A 12,377-nucleotide genomic window follows, 5' to 3' on the forward strand; every position below is an offset into this window, starting at 1 on the left:
ATCATGACCTGAGCCGAAGGCAGATGCTTAACTGGACTGAGCCACCCAGGTGCCCTCCATATGTATTTTAGAATAAGTTTTTTTATACCTAGAAAACAACTTGTTGAGAATTTGATAGGAATTGTATTAAACCTACAGATCAATTTGGGGACTTTTCAACTTTACTATGTTGAATCTTTCAATCCATGAACATGGTATGTGTCTCCATTTATTTAGATGTTATTTGATACCTTTCATCAGCATTTTGTAATTTTAAACATATCAGTTCTATACATATTTTAAATTTATACCCAAATCTTTCATTTTCTTTGGAGTAATCATAAATGTTATTGTGTTTTTAACTTTGCTTTGCACGTGTTATTGTTAATATATAAAAGTACAATTGATTTCGTGTTTTGACCTCATGCCCTGTCCTGCAACCCTGCTAAACTCATGTATTAGTTCTAGGAGTTTATTTGTAGATCTCTTGGGATTTTCTATGTAGATAATTATGTCATCTCAAATAGGGAGAGTTTAATTTATTCCTTTCCAAGTTGTATGACTTATTTCCTTTTCTTGCCTTTTTGCAGTGGCTAGAAATTTCAGCACTATGTTGCATAAGAGTAGTGAGAGTGAACATCCTTGCTTCATTACCAATCTTAGAGGAAAAGCATTCGGTTTCTACCACTACATATGATGTTAACTGTAGGGTTTTTTTTTTTTAGCAAGTTGGGTTAACTCTTCTCATTCCTAACTTGCTGAGAGATTTTTTGTTTGTTTGTTTGTTTGTTTTGTTTTGTTGTAATCATAAATGAGTGTTGGATTTTGTCAAATGCTTTTTCTGCATCAATTGATATGATAATGTGATTTTTCTTCTTTAACTTGGATTATATTGATTGATTTTCAAATGTTAACCCAGTCTTGCAAACCTGGAATAAATCCCATTTGGTCATGGTGTATTATTCTCTTTATAGATTGCTAGATTGAATTTGTTAATCCTTTTGAAGGATTTCTGCATCTGAGTTTACGAGAGATATTGCTCTGTAGTTTTCTTTTTTGTATTATTTTTTATGTTGGTTGAGAGTAATACTAGCCTCATAAAATGAATGAGAAAGTGCTCTCCCCTTTTCTATTTTCTAGAAGAGATGGCATAAAATTGGTGTTAATTCTTCTTTAAAGATTTTATAGAATTTGCCAGTGGGGATATCTGAGCATAGAGGTTTATTTTTCTGGAGCTTTTTAATTATAATATAAAATTCTTTTGATGGCATAAAATAATTTAGATTATGTATTCATCTTGGTTGAATCTCATTAGTTTCACTTTTGGGGTAATAGATCCATTTCTTCCAAGTTGCCTAATTTATAAACATAAAGTTGTTTATAGTAGTCCCTTATTTTTACTTTAATGGCTGAAGATCTGTAATGATATCTTCTGTTTAATTTCTAATATTGGTGATTTACATCTTTTCTTTTTTTCTTCAGTTTTTGAATACCTCTTTTAATTATAATTTGCATCATCTGTAAAACAAGATGATTATATTACTTTCTACTTGCTACAGTAACAAATTAGCATAAATTTAGTGGCTTAAAGTCACACAAATTTATTAATTTACAGTTCTGGAGGTTGGTAGTCCAAAATAGATCTCACTGCATTAAAATCAAGATGTCAGTAGGACTGTGTACATTTCTGGAGGCTCTAGGGGAGAATCTCTTTTCTTATCTTTTCCAACTTTTAGAGACTTCCCACATTCACTGGCTCATGGCTCTTTCCGTCTCCAAAGCCATCAATGGCTGGTTAAGTCTTTCCCACATTGGATCACTCTGACCTCTTCTGTTGCTTGCTTGTCTGTTCCACATTTAAAGACACTTTGATTACATTGGGTTCACCTCAAAAATCCAGGATAATATTCCTATGCTAAGGTCAACTGATTATGTCTTAATTCTGTCTGCAACCCTAATTCCTCCTTGTCATGTAACATAATATATTCACAGGTTTCCAGGGATTAAGGCACGGACATTGTTGGGGGACATTAATCTGTCTACCAAAATAATGTATGTAAAACTGTTTTGCAAATTTTAATGCACTCATTTAATATTTAGTGAGCATCAACTATATGCCAGGTACTGTACAAGATGCTGACCTCAGCTAAGTTTTCTCTGCTGCAAATAAGCATTTGGCTCCACTCCATGAGCTTTTTCATTCTTGACAGTAAATCTCATACTTCCTTTCACTAGGAGTACTGGATATTAGAGTTTTCCAAATCTATCAGGCTTTTCCAAACTTGCATGACTTGGAACATGTTTGTTTTTCATAAAATATCACTTCCTGCCCCCTTCTGCTTAATCAGGAGAGCCTGTATCTCCCTCCCTCTTTCCTCCTCCAACCCCCTGATCTCATGATTCTGTTACAGATGCCTGGATCACCCTTAATAACTTCAAACACTGATAACACTTCCACTCTTTGCTGTAATCCTTGTTTTATTGTCCAACATCTCCTCTAGACTTCTAAGGTATGTGAAAGCAGGGACTGAGTTTTTATTTTTTCTTTTTTGCCAGTGCCTGGCACAATGCCTATATTGGGCACTATAATAATATTTTTTTGCTAAATGTATGAACTACCCCTAAATCCTAGAGTTCTATGTTCAACCTTTTCTGGTTCTTTTCTTTGTTCTCGCCTTTATGGATTCTCTCCATATATTCAACTATCTGTTCTGTGCATGAGATTCAAATATCTAAGTTCACATAGATATTTGCTCGCCCATGTTTTTGGTGTCTGCTAGAAGAAGCCCCACCCTTGTAGAATTCTCCATATAATTTCAAGCTCACCATGTTCAAAATATAGTTTATTATTTTCCTGCCAAAAAAGTTGTATTTTAAATTTAGTTGACTGCCATTTCTACCTCTTGTTAGCTCAAAACTTTCATGCTGCCTTTCTCTCAAATCACATGTCCAATCTGTTGCCAAGTGTCATGAATTGCTCCTTTCCCAAATCCCCTCTGTTTTATTTCTTCTGGAGGTTTTGGCTCCAGCATCTCATACATGACTATTCCAATAGCCACCTAACAAATCTCTGGTTGTTTGCCCTTTTAATCCAGCCTACACTACAGGACATGCTTCCAAAATCATACCAACAATCAAACCATTATCTTGCTGATAAACTTCGGATACCTCCCTGTTGTTTTCTGCCACGTAGACCTAGGTTCTCCATAAAATAGAACCTTCATCTACCTTCCTGCTCTATTTATGTGTCCCTGCCCTCCACTTAAACAGGATTACTGTGTAGGCAGAATCATGACTCCATCCCCTCAAAATGTCCATGAGCTAATCCCCGGAACCCATGAGTATGCTAACTTACATGGCAAAAGGAACTTTGCAGATGTGATTAAGTTAAGGAATTTGAGATGGGGAGATTATCCTGGATATTCCAAGTGATTCCAATATAATCACCAGGGTCCTTTTAAGAGGGAAGCAAAAGAATCTGAGTCAGAAAAAGAGATGTTATGATGAAAGCAGAAGTTGGGGTGATATGGGGACATGAATCGAGGAATGCAGACAACTTCTAGAAACTGGAAAAGGCAAGGAATGCAGAGTGGCCTGAAGGTCACCTTGCTGACCCATTTCAGACTTCTGACCTCCAAAACTGTATGATATAAATTTGTATTGTTTTAAGCCACTAAATTTGTGGAATTGCTACAGCAGCAGTAGGAAACTGATACAACTACCTACCTGCTCTTCTCATTCTGTGATACTGTTCAGGTTGCTTAGTTAGCATGCTTCTTTCTCATTTTTTAAATTTGTTGAGTCTATCCACCTCAAGTTTCATCCAAAATGCTGCTGCTTCTTCCCTGAAACCTTCCTGGAACCTGATCTGGAGCCACATCATTCAGGGACACATTTCTGTTTACTGTACCAACTACAATAACCTCCAATTACTTACCTCCACCCCAGCCTTCACACTACTGTCTAAGATGCAGATCTAAGTTCTCACCCTCACTCGGAGTCAGCCAAACTTGAGGTTCAGGGCACACTCTTCCAGACTGCCAAGTCTGCTCAAGGCTTCTTATACCAATCAAAAGTTCAGGGGCCCAGCGCCACCCTCACTTCAGACCAGTTGACTACAAATTCAAGGGTCTCCATAGTCCCCCTCAGGTTCAGTGATTTGCTACAATGACTCACAGAACTCATGAAAGTGTTATAATTAACAATTACAGTTTTATTATAGTAAAAAATATACAAATCAGAACTAGTCAAAGAAAGAGATGCATAAGGTGGAATCTGGGACTGGAGCTTTCATGTCCTCAGGGACACATTACCCTCCTGGCATCCATGTGTGGTGTTACATTCATTGAATAGTACTGTCAACCCAGGAAGCCTACCTCAGTTTTTTTGAGGCTTCATTAAGTAGGTGTGATTGATTGAATCATTGCCCCTGTGGTTGAGCTCAATTTCTAGCCTTCCTCCCCTCCTCTGAGGTTAGGCTGATGCCACAGGGCTCAAAGCTCCAACCTTCTCATCACCTGATTGGTCTTTCTGGCATGGCCCACCCTCTACCCTAAGACCATGGGTGTGGCTTGCCCTACACGGAATCATCTAGTTAGCATAAACTAACAAGTGCCCACTCTGAGGCACCTCATTAGAATAAACTATCAGATGTGGTCAGTGGGGCCCACCATGAATAACAAAGATACTCCTATCACTCAGGAAATCCAAGGGTTTAGAGGTTATCTCCCCAAACTGGCAACAAAGGTCAAACAAATTCTTTTTTCTTTTTTTTTTAGATTTTTTTAAAGAAATTTATTTATTTGAGAGAGAGCACATGAGAGGGGGGAAAGTCAGACGGAAAAACAGACTCCCTGCCGAGCAGGGAGCCCGATGTGGGACTCGATCCCGGGACTCCAGGATCATGACCTGAGCCGAAGGCAGTCGCTTAACCAACTGAGCCACCCAGGCGCCCTCAAAACAAATTCTTTATTACACACACCCTGACTGGAATCTTTCATTGACTTCCTTGCTCTGAAAATGCCCACTAGTTAATAGGATATTCCAGGGCCTTCGTGAGAAGCAGACAGATAAAAGGGACATAAAAAAACCTCTGTAAAGAATGGAGGAGCTAATGTTCACTACCTACCACATAGTAGACACTCAGTAAATTCTTTTAAAATTAATTATTGATTGAGAAGATGGAAGGGAAAGTATAAAACAAAACAGATAAATGGCTTAGCCTAGAAAGCTATTTCCCACAGTACTAAGAAAATACAAAGTTTGCCAATGAGATATTGGAGAAAGAAAAATTTAAAAAGCATTTATAAACTAAATAGGGATGAAGAACTTTTTTTTAAAGATTTTATTTATTTATTTGACAGAGAGAGAGAGAGCACAAGCAGGGGGAGCGGGAGAGGGAGAAGCAGGCTTCCCGCCGAGCAGGGAGCCGCATGTGGGGCTTGATCCCAGGACTCTGGGATCATGACCTGAGCTGAAGGCAGACACTTAACCGACTGAGCCACCCAGATGCCCCAAGGGATGAAGAACTTTTTAAGAAAAAAAAGGAAAAATAATAAAACTTAGGTCTCTTTTCCATGGTTCTTGGAAACTGAATGTTTTAATTAATAGTTTTTCATTCTGGCTTTTGGATTTAGCTTAGAGTCCAGAGATTTTGTTTCCCCATGTCTAGACCAACACAAGTCAGTCTTTCTCTTTTTTATCTTTTTTGAAGTTATTATAGCTAAATAGTATAAAGTAACATCACTGTAAACTATTAAAATAGAAATTAATTCTTGGAGTAGACATTATCCAGTGTGTACAATAGAGACAGGAATTAGAAATGTGTATTCCTGAATACACAGCTAATTTGATATTCTAGATCTCCTACCAAGATATAAGAGTAATGTACATTAATAAGACTTTCAGATGATGTTACAGGATTTTTGTCCCCTTAGTGCCCATGCTTCTTGGTTATGCTGATTTGAAGAATGAAGAGGTAGATCAGATGAAGAGTGGTGGGCAGCAAAGCAAAGTTTATTGAGCAAAAGTATAAAGCTCCTGGAGAGGGAGGGGGGCCCAAGTGGGTTGCCCCCAGAGTTTCTAAGTTTAGGGGTTTTTATGAGCTCTTTTGCAGAATTATCTTAGGCAATCGGAGGTATGTTGAGCCATGTCAATGAAGGCTTTGGTCACATATCTGTCTACCTATTAGGTTAATGTCTCTGTGCTGATGGTCTTTTTTTTTGCTGACATCTGGGGGCTTATGTCTTAACTGCCCCTTGCCTGTGATAGTGACAAACACTTTGTGGTTAATTGTCTTATTTTAGGACATTTTGCAGAAGTCATTTCTGCAAGGGCTGCAAAGCGGAATGTCAGTGCGGTCCTGTCTAAGCTGCAAACAGGATGTCAGTGCTGTTTTATTTTAGCTGTCCTGACTCCATATTTTCTTGTTGGGGACCCTGGCCTTGACTACCTAACTGTCTAGCTAACTCCTAACAATGATAATGTCTTTGCAACAAAAATTAATTGATTCAATTCTCATTTCTTCTTCCTATTACTTCAAACACAAACAGGAAGAAGCTTATTAGTTTTATTACAATCATGGTTACATAGTTCGATTCTATACCTTTGTGTAGAATAAAGAGATATAACTATGGAATACATGAGTAGGAAAAGAGGATATATATACCTTCTTATGTGTCTTTAGATTTAGAGAAAACGAAATTAGGAAGAGTAGTCTCCTATTTTTCTTCATCTCAAAACACCCTAAAATACTTAACCTAAGATGAAATTATATGGCATAGTTGTTATAACATGAAGAATACAATCTATTATTTCTCCTGTCTTAGAGTTAAAATATTTTTGTTTTTAAAGTAAATATTTCTTTCTGTACAATTAATAGTTTAAAGAAAACTGATTTTCACATTTTAACAAAGACTGTAAGAAATTGCCTTATAACTCAGACCCAGCTAGGGTAACTGCAAATATACCTTGGTAGATTTGGCAAAACCACCTCTTCTTATCTCAGTATTCGAAGAAGAGGCAAGACAGGCAACCAGCTTTGATGGTAGATGGAAATGAAGGAGATGGGACAAACTCCTATGTATTATACTGGTTTCTCCCCATCAGAACCCCACACAGCTCCTTCCAAAACATGTAAACCTGATGTCAAAATAACATAATATGAACTGATTTGTGCAAATGATTGCAACTACTTTATAATTAAACATCTAGGGAATTATATATATGAAATAGATATCTCTACACATACCAGGGGTTTAATTACATCCTGGATTAAAAGAAATTTTGACCCAAGATTGAAAACAGATGGTCAATCACCTCATGTCCCAATGGTTGCTTTGTAAGCAAGTGACACTGGATTCTGGGCCTCAAGAACATTTTCCCCCACCTCATTGTTTTTGCCAAATACTCATTAAATAAGAAACACAAAGCACTCCACTGTTAGATTTCTCCTGGGTTTCTTGAATGGTAGAAATCAACAGGATTAGCAATGTTTGATTGGAAAATTGTCTTAAGCATTTACCCTTGTGATTTGTCTCTAATCTGAAAGGAAACAGCAGACTTATTAAATCACCATGTTACATTTTGTTCTTCCTTCTTGGGAAAACCCCATATCTGGAATTTAGATTGTGGTCTGTCTCATTTTCTACCTTTGTTTTTAATGTTATGCAAATGAGCAAATAATGTGAGAAGGGGATATAGTAGATATACTCCCTATTTTGTTGATGGGACAATGAGTCCCATCTCCCACAAAAGATGCAAAATGTATTTGAACAGAGAAATATACAAACAATTCTTGTTAATAGTTTGTTGATTTCGTTGTTATAAAAAAACAGAAGTAATTGGAATTTTTCCCCTTAGTCAATGAATTAGATTTTTCCTGTGAGCGGGAGATTCTTTGTTTAGTTGCACAAATACATGGATTGAGCCTCAGGCACTATATGGGTGCTGGGGATATAATGGTGAACACAATAGGCACATCCTGCAGCCTCACAGTCTAGAAAGAAAGACAGATTTTTTAAAAATTTTGCAAAATAAAAAAATAATTACAACTGTGCAAAATTATGCAAAAAAGTACAGTGTGTTGGAGCATCATATAACTGAAGGAAAAATAATGTGCAAAACTTCTGAGGTTAGAAAAACTTTGGCACATTCAAGGAACTTACAGAATTCCAATGCGGCTGCAGCATAGAGGACCAGGGTGTGAGTGAAGAGAGAGGTGGGGTCAGGGCACAGAGTGACCTGAGGCCATGTTGCAAGTTGAGATGGGAGGCTGTGGACAATGAGAAGCAATTGAAACGTTTTTATGTAAAGACAAAGTAATCAGATTTGTGTTTTATTGATGTAGTTTTTTAACGTAGGTGAGGTTTGGTGGGGTCCAGAGCCCACAGCCAAGAAAGATGTCTTGAGATACCTTCAGTACAAAATGGTGGTTTTATTAAAGCACGGGGCCGGGTGGGCAGAAAGAGCTGCTGCCCTGGGATCGGAGGAGCAACTGATTATATACTTTGGGGTTGGGGGAAGTAAAGATAAGGGAAGTGCCAAAAGGATTTTCATATGCTAAAGAAGACTCCTGGAAACCTGAGGCCTTACTATTGTCAAACCAAGGTTGTTTTTCCCCATAGCAGGGCATTAACATTAAGACAGGAGCTTCCTGGAGGAATATTCTACTCTGCCTGCCTCAAGTATTTGTCAATGGGCTGCAGGTTATAAGGACATTTAATTTTACCTACCTTTCCTCCTGCCTTCGTTTCCCACAGCATTATGAAGATTGCACTGGTTGCAGCAAAGAAGCTCGTCGGGGTAAGAGTTGATGTAACAGGTTCTGGGGTGACAATAGTGTTGCTGGAGGGAAGTGGAGGGCTCAAGGTGGGTATAGGAAATAGAACTGCCAGAACTTGGTGATTAATTGGATGTGAGTGGGCAGAAAAGGCTTTTGATTTGAGCAAGCAGAGGGATAGAGCTGCCTTTTTACAGAGATAGGAGATGCTAGAAGAGGAGTGAATTTGAGTGTGAATGTGAAGAGAGGATATTGTTTGCTCTCTTTTGGAGTTAATGAGTTACAAGTGCCTGTAAGATATCCCAGTGGAGTAAACCTTTATCTTTATGGGTCTAATGCTCAGAAGTGAAGTTCAGGCTGAAGATATTTGGCATCATTTGGGTAAATATGATAAAGAAGCCACTGGAGTGGTTGAGATCACTTGCGAAGAGCGTGTGGAGTGAGAAAAGAAGACCAGCCCAGGAATTGGATGACCATCAATCCCAATTTGCCTAGGATGGTCCCGGTTAACACCCATTGCCCCAAGATAATTATTAATTGCAGCCCTTTCGTTCTCAAAAGTTGACCCAGTTTGGAAATAAATATATAGTCACTCTATTTAAGGCAGAATCAGAAGAATGCCAACATTTAGAGCTTGAGTGAAGCAAAGCCAAAAGAAAGAAAGAAGGAAAGAAGCCAAAAGGAAGTAAACGAGGGCAAAATGCTGCTGCTGAAGCCAAGGGAAGACAATGTCTCAAAAAATTTTGCATATGGAATTGCACAGGGTTTTCTCTTGGATTCCATGATGATGGAATTGTATGACAGCCAAGAGCTCTGATAGGAAAACAGAGTGGAACAAATGTTAGTTCTGGAATTCAGGCAGAGGTGGGGGCAGTGGTGATCATTGCTGGAGCAAGATAAGTGCCATTGGTACTGAAAGAAAAATGTGTAGAGCTTAGACACTAAAAATACAAAGTACTTTTCTCATCTTGGCAAATACACTGGGGAGACTGTTCAGAATGTTAACATCAGTTGACTGGAATAGTACTTAACTGCTTCTAGTTCTTCACTCAAGCCATGCCATTTCTTATCTACATGAGTTTGTTGTGATTTTAATCCAGGCTTAAAATCCTTCCCCCGCCCCCCCCCCCGCCCCCCATCTTCTTCTTTACTCTCAAGATAAGGTTCTAGTGCTCCAGGCATCTTCCTTACCTAAGCATTCTGCTGCGACTGGGTTCCCTCCTCTGACCCAGCTCTGGCCCCACAGCTCTGTTAAGGTCCCTGCTATTTTACAGTGAAATTTGTCTCTCTTCTTTACCAGATTGTAAATTCTCATTCTTAGACTTTAAATTCCTTAAAGTCAGGGACAGAGTCTTATTTTTGTATCCTTGGCCACTACATAGGGTTTTTATGTAGTAGAAACTCAATAAATGTTGAATTAAAGAAAAACGTAGGAGAGAAGTCAGAATCCTTTTATTGAGGTAAGGTTTACATACAATAAAATGCATGGATTGTAAATGTGCAATTATTGAATTTTCATAAATGTAATTTAATGTAACTGCCATCCTAACAAATAGACCATTTCTATCATCCTAGATTTCCTTGTGCCACTTTCCAATCAATCCCTGTTTGTCATAGGCAATCACTGTTCTGATTTCCGTTCTTAGAGATTAGTTTTTGCCTGTTTTAGAACTTCATAAAAATGGAATCATATGGTCTACATACTTTTGTGTCTGGCTTATTTCATTTAGCATTATGTTTGTGAAATTGATCCTTTTTGATGTGTATATCAGCAGTGCATTCCATTTTAATGTTGAGTAGTATTTCACTGTATGAATACACCCCAATTTGTTTACACATTCTCTTGTTGATGGACATTTGGTGGTTTCCAGTTTGGGGATATTCTGAATAAAGTTGTTATGAATAGTCATAATATATTGTATGGATAATCGTGTAGAAATCTCATGCACATATGTTTCATTCTTTTTAAGAAAATACCTAGGAGGAGACTTGTTGACTTGTAGGGTCATAGGATGTGTGTGTGTGTGTGTGTGTGTGTGTGTGTGTGTATAAAAAACTGCCAAGCTTTTCCCAAAGTGACTGTACCATCTTTATGTTTCTGCCAGCAATGCATGAGCATTCCAGTGGCTCCACTTCATTACCACCATTTGGTATTGTCAATCTTTTATAACTTTAGCCATTCTAGCAAATAAGAAATGGTATCTCTTTGTGGTTTTATCTCCATTTTCCTGATGAGTAAATGATGTTGAGCAGCTTTTTGTGAGCTTCTTGGCCATTCATATATATTCTTTTATGATGTATTTGAGTCTTTTGACTATTTGGAAGTGTGGTCATTTGTCTTTTTATTATAAATTTATAGTTCTTTATATATTCTGAATACAAATTAGATATGTGCATTTCAAATACTGTCTCCTAGTCTGCATCTTGCCTTTTTCTTTTCTTTTTTTTTTTTTTTAAAGATTTTATTTATTTATTTGACAGAGAGAGAGACAGTGAGAGAGGGAACACAAGCAGGGGGAGTGGAGAGGGAGAAGCAGGCTTCCCGCCGAGCAGGGAGCCCGATGTGGGGCTCGATCCCAGGACCCCGGGATCATGACCTGAGCCGAAGGCAGACGCTTATCGACTGAGCCACCCAGACGCTCTGTTGCCTTTTTATTTTCTTAATAGCATCCTTTGATAAGAAGAATTTTTTTAATTTTGATGAAGTCCAATCTACCTTTTTTATGTATAGTGCTTTTTGTTTTTTGTTTTTTTAAAGATTTTATTTATTTATTTGACAGAGAGAGGGAACACAAGCAGGGGGAGTGGGAGAGGGAGAAGCAGGCTCCCCGCTGAGCAGGGAGCTCGATGCGGACTCCATCCCAGGACCCCGGGATCATGACCCGAGCCGAAGGCAGAAGCTTAACTGACTGTAGGCGCCCCCTATAGTGCTTTTGTGTCTTCTCTATGAAAGTATTGCTTTTCTCAAGAACATGAAGGTATTCTATGCTTTCTTCTAGAAGCATTATAGTGTTAGCTTTCATATTAGGTCTATGACCCATCTTGATAAAATTGAAATTGGAGACATTTTTAATAATTTAAAAAGTGCAATGGAAGACACTTGGGTGGCTCAGTCAATTAAGCATCTGCCTTCAGCTCAGGTCATGATCTTGGGGTCCTGGGATAGAGCCCCACATTGGGCTTTCTGCTCAGCAGGGAGTTTCCTTCTCCCTGTCCCTCTGTGATATCTCTCGCTCTTCCTCTCTCTCAAGTAAATAAAAATAAAATCTTTTTTTAAAAAAGTACGATGGAGTCACACTCCATTTGGCTGACCTTATGAAAAAAAGAATTCCATTCTCTTATAAAGAGACTCTGGTCATCATTTTGAATATTGTGTGGGCTCTATATGATAAAGTATAATTTTTCCACTTCGAAAAAATATTAATAGGCCTGGGCAGATAAGCAACAGACTGGAAGCTCAATCACTGTTTTTTTTCTTCTAAACTTCTGTATTAGTTAAGACTAAGTTCACCTTGATTTTTATATCTGAGTTTTTAAGTAAAATATAATGTTATAATCAGCTTACTTCATAGCACTGAAATGTGCATATAAAATGGTCATAAAGCTTTCCTAAAATATT

The sequence above is a fragment of the Halichoerus grypus genome, chromosome 3 (assembly GCF_964656455.1).
Source record: "Halichoerus grypus chromosome 3, mHalGry1.hap1.1, whole genome shotgun sequence".
Classification (NCBI taxonomy): Eukaryota; Metazoa; Chordata; class Mammalia; order Carnivora; family Phocidae; genus Halichoerus; species Halichoerus grypus.